Source organism: Macaca nemestrina, chromosome 15 (genome assembly GCF_043159975.1).
Source record: "Macaca nemestrina isolate mMacNem1 chromosome 15, mMacNem.hap1, whole genome shotgun sequence".
NCBI classification, from domain to species: domain Eukaryota; kingdom Metazoa; phylum Chordata; class Mammalia; order Primates; family Cercopithecidae; genus Macaca; species Macaca nemestrina.
The window spans coordinates 67827387-67843633 of NC_092139.1; the positions used below are offsets into that span (position 1 = coordinate 67827387).

The window sequence follows — 16247 nt, forward strand, 5'->3', positions numbered from 1 at the left end:
TGTGGTTCCCATAGCAAGACTATTCTCTCAAATAATGAAAATCCAACTCTCAAAGTCAGGAAACTGGCTGGGCATGGTGGCTCCCGCCTGTAATCCCAGCACTTTGGGAGGCTGAGGGGAGGCCGATTACGAGGTCAGGAGATCGAGACCATCCTGGCGAACACGGTGAAACCTCGTCTCTACAAAAAATACAAAAATTAGCCAGGTGCGGTGGCGGGCGCCTATAGTTCCAGCTACTCGGGAGGCTGAGGCAGAAGAATCACTTGAACCCAGGAGATGGGGGGTGCAGTGAGCCGAGATCGCACCACTGCACACCAGCCTGGGCAACAGAGCGAGACTCTGTCTCAAAAACAAACAAACAAACAAACAAAAAAACCACCAAACAAAGTCAGGAAACTGACACTGATGAAGCAGTGCCTTCTAGTTGTCAAACTCCCTGCAGATTTCATCACTTTCCTCACACGATCCCATCTGGAACTCCACACTGCATTCAGTTGCCCCATCTCTCCAATCTCCTTCCGTTTGGATTCGTTCTTCAGTATTTCCTTGACTTTTATGTCCTGGACACATTGGAAAAATCACATGCCGGTTATTTTGTAGGATGTTCCTCAGTCTGGATCTGCCTGAGATTTCCTCATTTTTAGATTCAGGATGTACATTGTTGTTACGAACATCTCAGAAGACAGGCTGTGTTCCCAGGGCACCCCATCAGGTGAACACACATTTCACTTTGCCCTGTTACAGACGATCTGCACCTTGATCAGTTCTCAGAATGTGAAGCTGCTCTCTCTCCCTCTGTAGTTACTAAACATTTTGTGAGAAGGTATATGGAGACTATGCAAATATCCTAGTCCTCATACGTCATGTAATTAATACATATCAGTGTGGATTCATGAATTCTTATTTATTCAATGCATTCTAATTGTAACTTTCAGTATTTATTTTATAGCTCAAATCATCCCAGATTTGACCACTTAAGCTAGCTCCTATGTCTTTTTGACATACCCCCTTCATTTGTTTTTTTTGTCTGTTTGTTTGAGACAGAGTCTTGCTCAGTCACCCAGGCTGGTATATGGTGGCATGATCACACCTCACTGCAGCTCCACCTCCTGGGTTCAAGGGATCCTCCCACCTCAGCCTCCCAGGTAACTGGGACTATAGGTGCTCACTACCAGTCCTGGCTAATTTTTCTCTGTTTTGTTGTTGTTGTTGTTTTTAGACAGAGTCTGGCTCTGTCACCCAGGCTGGAGTGCAATGGCGTGATCTCGGTTCACTGTAACCTCCGCTTCCTGGGTTCAAGTAATTCTCCTGCCTCAGCCTCCCGGGTAGCTAGGACTACAGGTGTGCACTACCATGTCTGGCTAATTTTTTATATTTTAGTAGAGACGGGTTTCACCATGTTGCCGAAGCTGGTCTTGAACTCCTGAGCTCAAGCAATCTGCCTGCCTCGGCCTCCCAAAGTGCTAGAATTATAGGCATGAGCCACTGCACCCAGCGAGTCCCAGCTAATTTTTACAAAAACTGTTTGTAGAACCAGGGTCTTGCTATGTTGCCCAGGCTGGTTGCGAAGTCCTGGGCTTAAGGGATCCTCCCACCTCAGCCTCCCAAGCATCTGGGACTACAGGTGTGCACCACCACACAGGCCCCTTCATTCTTGAAGCACAACTTACTCTCTGATAAACATGGTGTTCCAGGGCTCCCCTTATATGTTCCCTGAACCAATCTAGTTACTAGCCATTCCTTCAAGGATCCCTAATTCCTTTTAGTGGAGGAGGTATTCCAATATACAGATCTTAAGTGTACAATTCAATGAGATTTGAGAAATGTATGAGCCATTGCAGACAATAGCCTCAATCAAAGTATAAGCCATTTCCATCACCCCAAAAAGTTACTTTGCCTCTTGAAGATTATTCCTAACCCCATAACTAATCACTCTTCTGATTTCACTCAACATAGATTCATTTTGCCTGTGAATTCATGATTATATTCAAATGAAGAATTCATTTATTCTTCATTTGAATAGAAATATTAAGTACACATGTTTTTGTGTTTGGCATTTTTTATTCCATCTAAAGTTTTTGAGGTTCATTCATGTTGTGGCATACATCAATCATTCATTTTTGGTTTTGCCGCATAGTATTTCATGATAGGGCTCTACCATGATTTCTTTATCACCTTGATAATGCTGTAGCATTATAGGCATTAGCCACCATGCCTGACCCTTCTCTCTTTCTCTCTTTTCTAGAGACAGGGTCTTGCTCTGTCACCCGGGCTGGAGTGCAGTGCTGATCATAGTGCACTGCAGCCTCGAACTCCTGGGTTCAAGTCATAGTCCTGCTTCAGTCTCCCAAGTAGCTAAGACTACAGGAGTGTGCCACCTGGCCTAACTGTGTGTGTGTGTGTGTGTGTGTGTGTGTGTGTGTGTGCAGATGGGGTCTTGCTATATTGCCCAGGCTGGTCTTGAACTTTTGGCCTAAGGCAATCCTCCCACCTCAGCTTCCCAAAGCAGGGGGATTACAGTGTGAGCCAGCACGCCTGGCCTTCTAGTTTCCATTTCACTATGGAGATTTCATGTTTGTCCATTCATGTCACTCATTTGCTCCTTTAATCTTTGGACCTATTTACAATAGGTCTTTTAAAGTTAAGGTCTGCTAATTCCAACATCTGTTCACCTGGAGATCTGCTTCTATTTATTTCTATTCTACTGGCAGATCATCTTGAACATATCAGGCTTGACTTCTGCTTATTTTAAAATTTATTTTTATTTTGTTTTGAGACAGAGTCTCACTCTGTTGCCCAGGCTTGAGTGCAGTGACGTGATCATGGCTCACTGCAGCCTCAAACTCCTGGGCTCAAGTGATCCTCCCACCTCAGCCTCCTGGAGAGCTGGAACTACAAGTACCCACCACCGCACCTGGCTGCTTGTGTTTTGATAATATAAAATAATGTTATTAAAATATTCATATGTCTCCTGCCTGTAATCCCAACACTTTGGGAGGCCAAGGCAAGAGGATTGCTTGAGTCCAGAAATTGGAGACCAGTTTCTGCAACATAGTGAGACCCTGTCTTTAAAAAAAAAAAAAAAAGTAAAAAATTAAAATAAATTAGCTGGGCATGGTGTCACATGTCTGTAATCCCAGCTACTTGAGAGGCTGAGGTGGGAGGATTGCTTGAACCTAGGAGGTTCAAGTGAACCATGATTTTCCCACTGTACTTCAGCCTGGGCAACAGAGTGAGACCCTGTCTCAAAAAGAAAAATGTTTATTCTTAATTGTAAATTGAGCAAAAGTATACATTATAAAATAATATATCTGACACCATCCCTTATTTGTAAAAATTTGACAATGGCTATATAAGCATAGAAAGGACTAGAAGGAAATATTTTACGATCATGGTAAAGTTATCCCTGGTTTGTTGAGATAATGATTTTAGCCTTTTCTGAGTCTTCAGTTTTCTGCAATGAATATGCTTGTAGATGTCCTCAGTTTTCCTTATCTAAAGTTTTTATTTTTATGTGATAAGAACACTTAACTTGGGATCTACCCTCTGTACAAATTCTTAAGTGTAGTACACTACAGTATTGTTAACTATGGGGCAATGTTGTATAGGAGATCTCTAGAACTTATTCATCTTGAATAATTGAGACTTTATGCCCATTGACTAGAAACTCCTCATTTCCCCCTCCTCCCAGCTCCTGGCAGGCAAACAACATTCTATTCCCTGACTTTATGAGTTTGACTATTCCAGATATCTCATATAAGTGGAATCAGGTAGATTTGTCTTCCTGTTTTTGTTTCTGTCTTCCTTTGCTGTTTTCCTCTGCTTCATCCCTCTTCTCGTGTTCTCTTTTTTGGGTTTCATTGATATTTTTGTGTTGCTATGCTTTGATTCCTTTCTCCTTTTCTTCTGTGTAACTTCTATAGGTATTTTCTTTGTGTTTACCATAGGGCTTACATAAAATACCTTATAATTAAAATAGTGTGTTTTAAGCTGATAACTTCAATCACATAAGCAAATTCTACACTTTTACCATTCCTCCTACTTTATGTTACTGATGTCACAATTAACATCCACTTATATTGTGCACCCATTAAAATATTTTTAGTTGTAGTTATCTTCAATAATTCTGTAATTTAACTTTTATGTTAGAACTAAAGTGATTTACCCACCACCATGACAGTAATACAGTATTCTGTATTTGTCTATATATTTACCCTCGTCAAAGAGTTTTATGTGGCTGTGCACGGTGGCTCACGTCTGTAATCCCAGCACTTTGGGAGCCCGAGAAGGTCAGATTACCTGAGGTCAGAAGTTCGAGACCAGCCTGGCCAACATGGTGAAACTCCGTCTCTACTAAAAATACAAAAATTAGCTAGGTGTGGTGGTGTGTGCCTGTAATCCCAGCTACTTGGGAAGCTGAGGCAGGAGAATTGCTTGAACCTGGGAGGCGGAGGTTGTAGTGAGCTGAGATGGCGTCATTGTACTCTAGCGTGGGCAACAAGAGCGAAACTCCATCTCAAAAAAAAAATAAATAAATAAATAAAAACAGTTTTATGTTTTCTTATGCTATCACGTTGCTGTTTATTGACCTTTCATTTCCAGTGAAATAACTCCCTTCATTATTTCTTATAAGGCAAGTTAATAGTGAAGAACAGTGTCAGCTTTTGTTTGTCTGGAAAGTATGTCTCTCAGCTTCATTTTTGAAAGAGTTTTTTCCCAGGTACAATATTCTTGCTTGGTAGTTTTTTTAAAATGTCAGCACTTTGTGTATGTCATCCCATTCCCTCTGGTTTGCAAGATTTCTGAAAAATCAGTTTATTTCTTATGGAGATTCTCTTAAATGTGATAAGTCACTTTTCCCTGCTGCTTTCTAATTCTCTGTTTGTCTCTGGCAACTTGATTTTAATGTAGCCTTGCTATAAATTTCTTTGAGTTCATCTTATTTGGGACATTTTGGCCTTCTTGAATCTGGATGTCCATTTTCTTCCCCAGATCTGAGGAGTTTTCAACCATTATTTCTTTGAATATAATGGTTCTTTCCCTTATCTTTCTGGGACTCCCTTAATGCATCTATTAGTCTGCTTGATGGTGTCCCATAAGTCCCTTCTACTTTCTTTACTCTTTTTTTCTTTTTGCTGTTTGCTCCTATGATTAATTTCCAGTGACCTTTCTTTAAGTTCACTGATCCTTTTTTCCGATGGATCCAGTCTGCTGTTCGGCTCCTCTTGTGAATTTTTCAGTACAGTTATCATATTCTTCAGTTCCATGATTTCTGTTTGGTACTTTTTAGTATTTTCTGTCTCTCTGTTGAAATTCTCCCATTGTTTATACATTGTTTTCCCGTCTTCAGTGAGCAATTGTATGACAGTTATTTAAAATTCTCTGTCCAATAAATCATATAACTCCCTATCACTAGAGTCAGTTTCTAGAGATTTATCTTATTCCTTTGTTTGAAACATTGTTCCCTGTTTCTTCATTTTCCTTGCCTTTCTGTGTTGGTGTCTGAACATTAAACAAAGCAGGCCTCTGTCAAGTTTTCATGAACTGGCCAGGTATAGGAGAAGACCCTCACCAATCAGCCAAGCCAAAGATTCTGGGGGCCTCTCTAAACTTCCTGCTGATCCAACCCACCTTCTTTGTTTTCTTCAGCCCCCAGGTGTCTAGAGTATGCGAAGTCCTGTCAGCACTTTAGACAAGTGACTGAAAGAAGTTCTTCAGGTAGACTCCAGAAAATTGGATTGTTGGGTGTTCTGTTCAACTGTTTTCTTCCCTAGGGAGAAGCTTGAATCTAAGGTGTGTTATGTTTTTTTTTCCTATTCAGTCTGTGTTGAGTTGGGCTGTGGTGACCAGTTGCACTCTAGATCATGCCACCATGTCTCTTCTCATGGCCCTGAGGCAGTGGGGTTATTTCAGGTCCCTTCCACGTTCTGAGACAGGCTAGACAGAAGTCAGCCCCCTGGGTAGCCCTCAGAAAAGTTGAGGTATTGAATACACAGCTCATTTCTCCCTCACTCCATGGTAAGTTGGGAGCTAGGGGATTTCCTCGCAGTCATACGGCACTGTGCTGGGCGTAGGGATCATGCCAAGAGGGTGTCTTAAATTCCCTACCGGTTTCAATATGAGTAGATTCATGCTCACCTGGAATGCAGGAGACTCTCAACTAGTTTCTGGATTTCTTGCAAAGGGAATTTTCATGAATTGTTGTTGAGTTGATGTCTTCATGGTTTTGAAAAGGAGAGTCCACAGCCTCCAATTCCATCATTTCCCTGATGTCACTCCAGGCTTGGTTTTATGCTTTGTAAGGGTGAATCTGTTTGGGTTTTGTTCTTAGTGCTATGCTTTGGCCCTTATTCTGGACTGTGATTCTTATTCTTAAGCCACATCCTTTCTGATTTCTCAACTGATTGCCTGAGGGGCTCAGTGAGGTTTCTCCACCCTAGCTGGGCAAGAACTGCAATGTCACCTCGCACTGCACACTGCTGGGCTTGTCTGTCAGCTCTCAGCCCCACAGCAGCAGCTTCCCGCTAGGCCTTGTGAAGGATCACCTTGCACATGTACAGCCTGGACTCACCCAGGGATCCGAGGGACCCACATGCAGCCTCTGAACCCTCATTCTACGTAGCACGCTCCCCTTCAGTGCCCTGCTCTACCAGTTGTAGCCACCTCAGCGCCCAAACGCTGATCTCTGCTTTCCCAGCCAGTGATCTCTGACTGGTGATCTCTGCTGTGGCTTTACCTGTCATATCTTGGTAGGAAAACCCAAAGTAAAAAGACAGGGCAAACTTGGACTCACTTCAGGTATTTCCCTTCTCTCAGGTTATCACAGTCTTGCCAGTTGTCCAATTCCTGTACATAATTGCCTTGTACATTTGGCCCATTATTTAATTTTTTTGCAATTAGAAGAGAGAAAGAAATTAAGTTTAAAAAATGCAAAGGAGGAAATAGAATATTACTTTTTGCAGATGACATGATCAAGTCCCTGGAAAATCCAAGATCAATTTAATTTCTATTACAAACAATATTTAAGTTTTGTGGCCAGAGGCCAGGTACGGTGGCTCATGCCTGTAATCCCAGCACTTTGGGAGGCCGAGGCAGGCGGATCATGAGGTCCGGAGATTGAGACCATCCTGGCTAACACAGTGAAACCCCGTCTCTAATAAAAATACAAAAAAATTAGCCGGGCGTGGTGGTGGGTGCCTGTAGTCCCAGCTACTGGGGAGGCTGAGGCAGGAGAATGGCATGAACCCGGGAGACAGAGCTTGCAGTGAGCCGAGATTGGCCACTGCACTCCAGCTTGGATGACAGAGCAAGACTCCATCTGGAAAAAAAAAAAGTTTTGTGACTGGGACTAAAGTAACATGATAATTAGCCTTCATCTATATAAAAAATGACTTGCTAGCAGGAATATTGATGAGAAAAAATATCCCATTTACCATAGCACCAAAAAAAATTAAAACCTAGGAATAAACCTAAAAAGAAACATGTACAATCAAAAGGAATAACACTTTAAATCCACTGAGGGACATGAAAGGAGACTTGAGTGAATGAAAGGTATATCCTGTTCTCAGACCCAGTGGCTGAGCATCATAAGACAACAATCTTCACTGCTGGGAATTTATCCTATGGATATGTTCTCATGTGTATGAAATGAGGTTCGTGCAAGGTTATTCACTGTAGCATTGTCTGTAACAGTGGTGCAGGGCAGGCAAGCCCCCAAATTGGGGCTTAGCCCAGGAGGGTTCCTGGTTTCACCTAGGGAAGAATTCAGAGGCAAGCTGCTATGCACAGCGGAGCAGCCATGCATGGCAGCAGCAGAGCCACTGTCCCTTGTGGAGCAGGGCCACCCATAGGTAGTACACCCAGAGCAGTGCTCAGAGGCAGCTCTGCACTCAGATTTATACCCACTTTTAATTACATGCAAATTAAGGGGTAGTTTATGCAGACATTTCTAGGGTGAGGGTGGTAACTTCTGGGTTACCAGGTCATTGCCATGGAAAGATGCCGTAACTTCTAGGTGTTGCCATGGTAATGGTAAACTGACATGGCACACTGGTGGGTGTGTCTTATGGGGAGGTGCCTCTGCCCTGGACCTGTTTTAGCTAGTCCTCAATTTGGTCCAGTGTCTGAGTCCTACCTCCAGAGTTGAGTTCTGTTTTCTACCTTAATAGCAAAAGTTTGGAAACAACTCAAAAGGTCGATGAGGCTGGTTAAATAAATCATATTACACACCCAGAGTGGGGGTATACTGCCATTAACAAAAACAAGGCTGGTGGAGTGACTCATGCCTGTAGTGTCAGCAGTTTGGGAGGCCTAGGCAGGGGGACCTCTCGAGTCCAGGAGTTCAAGACCAGCCTGGGCAACAAAGCAAGACCCAGTCTCTAAGAGAACATGTGAAAATTAGCCAGGCATGGTGGCACATGCCTTTAGTACCAGCTACTTGGGGGGCTGAGGCTGGAGGATTGCTAAGCCCAGAAGATCCAGGCGGTAGTGAGCTATGATTGTGCCAATGCACTCCAGCTTGGGCAACAGAGTGAGACCTTGTCTTTAAAACAAAACAAAACAAAACAAAACAAAGCAAAAACAAAACCCAAGAAAACAAGAACAAGACAATTTGCCAGGCACTGATAAAGGATGATCCACAAGATTGATGGTTCAGTGGAAAAATCAAGGTGCTAATGGGACAGTATGTGATCACTTGTGATGTATGTGTGGCATGCACTTGTGTGTCTGGTTTTGTATGTCAGAAATGTTTTGGCTTTAAGTAAAAAAAATCCAACCTAACATGAGGCCAACAAACAGGGGTTTTTCTCCCTTGAGACCCAGAGGCAGTGGCCTCAGTCCTGACTCAGCTGCCCAACTGTGCCATTGCCATCTTAGGCTTCTCTTTCCATTCTGCTCTCTGAAGCAGGATGGCATTTCCCTCAGTCTTGTTGCCTCCTATTTGCAAGATGGCTGACTCATCTCCAAACATGATGGCAATGCAATGTTCAAATTAAGAAGAAAGGGGAAGAGCAAAAAGGTGATTGGTCCTACATGTTATTGGAAAAGCAAATACTTTCTGATTGTACCGCTCAGCAAGTGTTTCTTGTATCTCATTGGCCAAAATGGAGTCACATGACTGTTCCTAGCTGCAAGGGAGGCTAGGAAATAGAGCATTTAACTTCCGGGACTCTGCAACAGAGAAAGGCAAAGGCGAATAGGTCAAGAATGAGTGGTGGGGCTGGGTATGGTGGCTCATGCCTATAATTCCAGAACTTTGGGAAGCTGAAGGGGGTAGATTGCTGGAGCCCAAGAGTTCAAGAGTAGCCTGGGCAACAAGGTGAAACCCCATCCGGAAAAAAAAAAAGAGTGGTAGGTGACTCACTTTACTACATTGGTCATACTTAGAAAGCCTTCAAAAGGACACATACGAAATTGGTAACTGGGAGTTCAAGACAAGCCTGGCCAAATGGTTAAACTCCATCTTTACTAAAAATACAAAATTTCGGGCATGGTTGTGGGTGCCTGTAATCCCAGCAACTCTGGAGGCTGAGGCAGGAGAGTTGCTTGAACCCAGGAGGTGGAGACTGCAGTGAGTTGAGATCGCGCCATTGCACTCCAGCCTGGGCAACAGAGTGAGACTTCGTCTCAAAAAAAAAAAAAAAAAAGAAAAGAAATTAAAGTAGTAATCACACCTGTATCCCAACGCACACGCATGCAAACACACTTCCCAAAGCCCCAGCACAGCAGTATTCACAGCACGCATATCCCAGACCTGTGGGGAACCATATCCACAGGACAGGATATGTCTGTTGTTCCAGAAAAGGAGAAGTTAAGGGAAAGTGTTCCTGCCCATTTGATGAAGCTCTGAGACAGCTAGAAATGGGAACACAAGTAAATTACAACCCAGTTTTATAAAAATCTTGAAGTATCAGCTAACCAAAATCCAACAGAATACCAAGGTCACATAAAGTTTATCTCAGAAATATCAGAAGGGTTCAAATCAGAAATGTTAATACAGAAATTCACCAGGTTCAAGAAGAAAAGTAAAGTCATCATGGGGGCTGGGCATGGTGGTGCCTACCTGTGCCTATTTACCTGTAGGTTTATTTTTTCTTGGGTCTTTGTTTGGCTTTGGTATCAGGATAATACTGGTTTTATAGAATTAGTTAGGGAGGAATCTCGTCTCAATTTTTTTTGAATAGCCTTTGGAAGATTGGTACCAGCTGTTCCTTGTACATCTGATAAAATTCAGCTGTGAATCTATCTGTTCTGGGCTTATTTTTGTTACTATATATTTTATATTGCTGATTAAATTTTATTACTCATTGTTGGTCTGTTCAGGATTTCTGTTTCTTCTTGATTCAACCTTGGAAGGTTGTATGTTTCCAGGAGTTGATGCATTTCCTCTAGCTTGTATAGATTGTGTGCATAGAGGTGTTCATAACAGTCTCTGAGGATTTTTTGTATTTCTGTAGTATTAATTGCAATGTCAGCTTTATTATTTCTGGTTGTGCTTATTTCAATCTTCTCTCTCTCTCTTTCTTTGTTAATGTAGCTAGCAGTCTATTAATCACTTTTACTCTTTCAAAGAAGCAGCTTTTAATTTCGTTGATCCTTTGTATGATTTTTTAGTCCCAATTTTATTTAGTTTTGCTTTGATTTTTGTTATTTATTTTCCTTTGGTAGCTTTGGTTTTGGTTTGTTCTTGTTTTTCTAGTTCCTTGGGGTGCAAGGTTAGGTTGTCAATTTAAAATCTGTCTTTTGAATATAGGCATGTAATGCCATAAATTCTCCTCTTAAAACTGCTCGTGGTGTATCCCAGTGTTTTTGGTATGCTATGGCTGTGTTTTTATTTGTTTCCATTTAAAAAACATATTCTGTCTTAATTTTGTTTTTTACTCAAAAGTCGTTCAAGAGCAAGTGGTTTAGTTTTTGCATACTAGTGTGTTTTAAGAGCTCACCTTTGATTTGATTTTTTACTTTATGACCTTTTGGTCCCAGAAGATACTTGATATAAATTTGATTTTTTTAATGTATTGAAACTTCCTTGGGGGCCAAGCATATGGTCAGTTTTGGAGACTGTTTCATATGCAGATGAAAAAATGTATATTCTGTGTTTGTTGGTTGGCATTTTCTGTAGATGTGTATTAGATCTATTTAGTCAAGAGTGCAGTTTATGCCCATAGTTTATTTGTTTCTGCCTTGATGATATGTCTAGTGCTGTCAGTGGGATGATGAAATCCCTCACTATTATGGTATGGCCACCCGTCTGTTTCCTTAGGTCTAGTAGTGTTTGTTTCCTAAAACTGGATACTCTGAGGTTGGGTGTATATACATTCGAGTTAGATAAATCTTGTTGAATTAAAATCTTTATTATTATATCATGCCCTTCTTTGTATTCTTTTTTTCACTGTTGTTGAATTAAAGTCTGTTGTATATCATATAATAATAGCAATTCCTGTTCTTTTACATTTTCCATTTGCATGATATTTCTTTTTTTTACCCGTTTACTTTGAGTTTATGGGTGTTTTTACACATTAAATTGGTCTCTTGTAGAAAGCACATGGCTGAATCTTGCTTTTTATACAATTTGCCAATTTATATATTTTAAGTGGAATATTTAGGTTATTTATATTCAAGGTTAATATTGAATGTGAGTTTTTATTCTTGTCATAGTGTTGTTAGTTAGTGGCTGTAATCTCAATTGTGTAATTGCCTTAGAGTGTCTATGAACTTTGTATAATACTTATGTGTATTTTTATCATGTCAGGTATTTTGGTTCCATGCTTAGAACTTCTTTGCGCATATTCTGTAAGACCAACTTAATAGTGACATATTCACTTAGCATTTGTTTTGTCTGGTAATGAGTTTATTTCTCCTTCATTTATGAAACTTAATTCAGCATGATATAAAATTCTTGGTTGTCATTTTTTTTTTTTCTTCAAGAAAGCTAAAAATTGGCCGGGCGCGGTGGCTCAAGCCTGTAATCCCAGCACTTTGGGAGGCCGAGACGGGCGGATCACGAGGTCAGGAGATCGAGACCATCCTGGCTAACACGGTGAAACCCCGTCTCTACTAAAAATACAAAAAACTAGCCGGGCGAGGTGGCGGGCGCCTGTAGTCCCAGCTACTCAGGAGGCTGAGGCAGGAGAATAGCACAAACCCGGGAGGCGGAGCTTGCAGTGAGCTGAGATCCGGCCACTGCACTCCAGCCCGGGCTACAGAGCAAGACTCCGTCTCAAAAAAAAAAAAGAAAAAAAAAAAAAAAAAAAAAAAAAAAAAAAGAAAGCTAAAAATAAGCCCCCAGTCTCTTCTGGTTTGTAAAGTTTCTGCTGAGTCCACTGTAAGTCTGATGAGATTTCCTTTATAGGTGATTTTACATTTCTCTCTAGAAGGTTTTAAGATTTTTTGTTTAGTGTTGATTTTGGATAATCTGATGACTATATAGCTTGATGATGTTTGTCTTGTATAGTATCTGCCAGGTGTTCTCTGAGTTTCCTATTTCTGGAAGTCTATCTCTCTAAGAAGATCAGGGAAACTTTCTTGAATTAATTCCTCAAATATGTTTTTCAATTGTCTTACATTTTCTTCTTCTCTCACAGGAATGTCTATATGTCACACATTTGTTTGTTTTGCATAATCCCATATTTCTTGGAGGATTTGTTCATTTTAAAAAATTATATTTTCTTCATTTTGTCTGACTAGGCTAAATTTTAAGACCAATGTTCAATATCTGAAATTGTTTCTTATACTTATTCTAGAATATTATTAAAAATCTCAACTCTATTTTGAAATTCATTTAGTATTTTTTTTTCATAATTTCTGGATTTTTAAAAGAGAATTATCTCATCTCTTATAATCCTGAATTGGTTTTCTGGCTTCTTTGTGTCATTCTTCAACTCTCTCTTGGATTTCATAGAACTTCCTTATTGCATTTTAAACTATTTATCATTTCAGAATTTTCATTTTGGTTAGGATTCATTTGTAGAGACTTAGTGAAATTATTTGAAGGTGTCAAACACTGTATATTTTTGTATGGCTGCTGCTGGAGTTCTTGCACTAATTCCTTCTAATATGAAGTGGCTGTCACCCTTTATTTTGTGATTTGCTATCATTTAGAGGAAATTTAAAATTTGTATTCTGTTTTTCCCTTCATAATATTACTGTGGTGTATGTTGTGTAGAATTATTTGACTTTATTTCTGGGTGTTTTCAGGGGCCAAGGCTCTGTATGGATTCCATAGTATGGATAGCTACTTTGTGGCGGCTTTCTTGCACGCTGCTTGTTGAAGTGGAATATTGGATTATGAGCCTACACACTCTATTCTGCAGGGTTTGGGGTATGTGTATGGAGGTTTCAGTGAACTTATCTCAAACACTACCACTGTGTTCTTTTGCCAGCAGGTTTTTTTTTTTTCCTATTTGGTCTTGTAGTGAGTCTACAGTCCAGTAAATTGCACTTAAGAGTATGGTATGGTTCTCCCATGGGCAGCCCAATCATGAGCGAAGGCACCAGCCCTGATGGGGGTTGGAGGAAAGTTCATGTGGGGACATGCTGAGGTCTCAGGGGGAGCATTAAGGGGACTGTATCAACATATCTTCCTAGGAAGGCAGGGATGTGGTCCACTTTCCTTTCACACCCTGACACAGGGATCATAACCTTTCGTTCATGCAGACACTGACCTTTGGCTCCCTGCTACAGTGCAATTGAGATCCATACAAATTTCCTTCTGGCAGCTACCACCGAAATGGCCTGAGTGCAGCACCACAAAACATGCTGGAAATTCTGTCTCCAAGCGTACCTGTGCCATCCCTCAGCAGGCAAAGTCTGTCGCACCTGCAACAGTGGACAGGGAGAGCAGTACATGACCCCTAATTCACTTCCATTCCTGGCCACGGATGCTGACCCTTCAGGGATTAGCACCACATTCATGTTTTCTTTGTCCCAGGAGGTGTTTGGTGGGTCATGCTCCCCACTAGGGACTGCCCACACCAAGGGCTAAACCTCCAGTGATCTTGCAGCTCCCCAGGGTTCCATGAGTACACTGTAGTTGCCAAAATCAGAGCGGGTTCTGGTTATGTTTGTGGGGGACCTGGTGATGTGGAGACACAAGGGTAGGTTTCCCAGGTAGAACAGTTGCACAAAATGAGTGCACAACCACAGTGGTCGGCTGTGTCCAATCAGGTAGGCTGAAGCACTGGAGTAAATTTCCCTGAAGAGGTGGGCACTGTCTGCCAACAAGAAAGGGGAATGCAGGGAGCTGAGATTGCCCCACGGCACTCCAACCTTGGTGACAGAGGGAGACTCTCAAAAAATAATAATAATAAATAAACATTTAAAAAGCAGGGGATGAGGGTGGGGCGGGGGGGCCGGAGAGGCAGGCGTCAGTGTTTGCTAAAGAAACCAAGGCCCAGCAGAGAGTTAAATGTTTTGCCCAAGGTCAGGCAAAGAGTTGGCAGGAGGTCTAGAGAATACAGGTTTCCTCATCTAAACTCCAGCTTTTCCGCCCAAGCAGGGCATGCCCTGGGGCCAACCCCTCCAGGAAGCCTGGGTACTCTCCTTCCCTGCATTTCCCCAGGGGCTGCTGCCTCAAGGTGACTCAGAAGGAAGCTGTTGTCTCTAGTTCCTCCTCACCAATCCAGCTGATCTTAGGATCAGGAAAAATATAAGCTAATTGTCTGGTGATTAATTAACTTCAGCCAACTAATGATCTCAACTTGCCGCGGATACCCAGCCAGCAGAAATGCAGTTAACTGCCCGAGGGATGCCCGGAAGACCGGCCGAGCCAACTTCCGGCCGCAGAGGCTGCCGGGCAGGGGTTATGGCGGCCGCCAGAGTGAGCCTGGGCGGTGTCCGGGGCCACTTGGGGCACTGCGGATGGACAGCGTTGGTAGTCAATACCAGGGACCTAAGTTCGGGCAGGGCGCGGCCCCTCGGCACCCCAAACCCCTGCCGCCGAGCCTGTGCCAGGCCATGCTCAAAACATCAGGAAAAGCGTGTCAGTCCTCCTTGTGGGAGGAGAAGAGGCCTAGCGGCCGAGCCCGGGCGCCTCCGGTCCCCAACTGCTCATTGGCCTGTGTCTGTCGCCCCCCGGTGGCCGCGTGAGGGACTGGAGCCCGGCTTTCTTCTCCCGTTGGCCTCTTTCCTCTTCCTGGCTTTGCGTGTCCCGACCACTAAAAGCCCCAAACATGACGAAGTAAAATGAGCACCGTCAAAAACCGCATCTGAGGACAGTGCTGGATTCGCTAGAGCGCATGGTTAAATTTTCAGACGTTTTGCAAGCTGGGTGTTAAATACACTTTTTGACGTCTTTGTTAAAAAATAAATTTTAGGCCGGGCGCGGTGGCTCAAGCCTGTAATCCCAGCACTTTGGGAGGCCGAGGCAGGTGGATCACGAGGTCAGGAGATCGAGACTATCCTGGCTAACATGGTGAAACCCCGTCTCTACTAAAAATACAAAAAAAAAACTAGCCGGGCGTGGTGGCGGGCGCCTGTAGTCTCAGCTACTTGGGAGGCTGAGGCCGGAGAATGGCGTGAACCCGGGAGGCGGAGCTTGCAGTGAGCCGAGATCACGCCACTGCACTCCAGCCTGGGAGACACAGCGAGACTCCGTCTCAAAAAATAAATAAATAAATAAATAAATAAATAAATAAATAAATAAATTTTATAAGCCTACAATTAAATACATTATATTTTAAAAAAAAAAGGTTGAGGCCGGCACGGTGGCTCACGCCTGCAATCCTAGCACTTTGGGAAGCTGAGGCTGGTGGATCACCTGAGGTCAAGAGTTCAAGACCAATCTGGGCAACATGGTGAAACCCCGTCTCTACTAAAAAAATGCAAAAAAATTAGCTGGGCATGGTGGCGGGCGCCTGTAATCCCAGCTACTCGGGAGGCTGAGGCAGGAGAATGGCGTGAACCGGGAGGCAGAGCCTGCAATGAGCCAAGATCATGCCACTGCACTCCAGCCTGGGCAACAGAGCAAGACTCCATCTCAACAAAAAACAAAAAACAAAAAACGAACATACTATAACTTAAAGAAACAAAACAAAACAAAACAAACAAAAAAAACCACCAGGCGTGGTGACTCATGCCTGTAATCCCAGCACTTTTGGAGGCCGAGGCGGTGGATCGCCTGGGGTCAGGAGTTCAAGACCAGCCTGAACAACACGGTGAAACCCTGTCTCTACTAAAAATACAAAAATTAGCCAGGCATGGTGGCGGGCCCCTGTAGTCCCAGCTACTTGGGAGGCTGAGGCAGGAGA

At 42.8% G+C, this 16247-nt stretch overlaps 1 long non-coding RNA gene across 2 annotated transcripts; it reads right to left on the reverse strand.

Moving 5' to 3' along the window:
• Positions 1-284: 284 nt before the first annotated feature.
• LOC139358917 (uncharacterized) lies at positions 285-14912 on the reverse strand. 2 transcript variants are annotated; one of them, XR_011614403.1, is made up of 3 exons: positions 14704-14912; positions 13665-13818; positions 285-560 (listed from the first exon to the last, which is right to left on the reverse strand). It is a non-coding gene; the product is annotated as an uncharacterized lncRNA (long non-coding RNA). The 2 variants fall into 2 exon arrangements; XR_011614402.1 differs by having other exon boundaries at positions 14617-14713.
• Positions 14913-16247: the final 1335 nt, after the last annotated feature.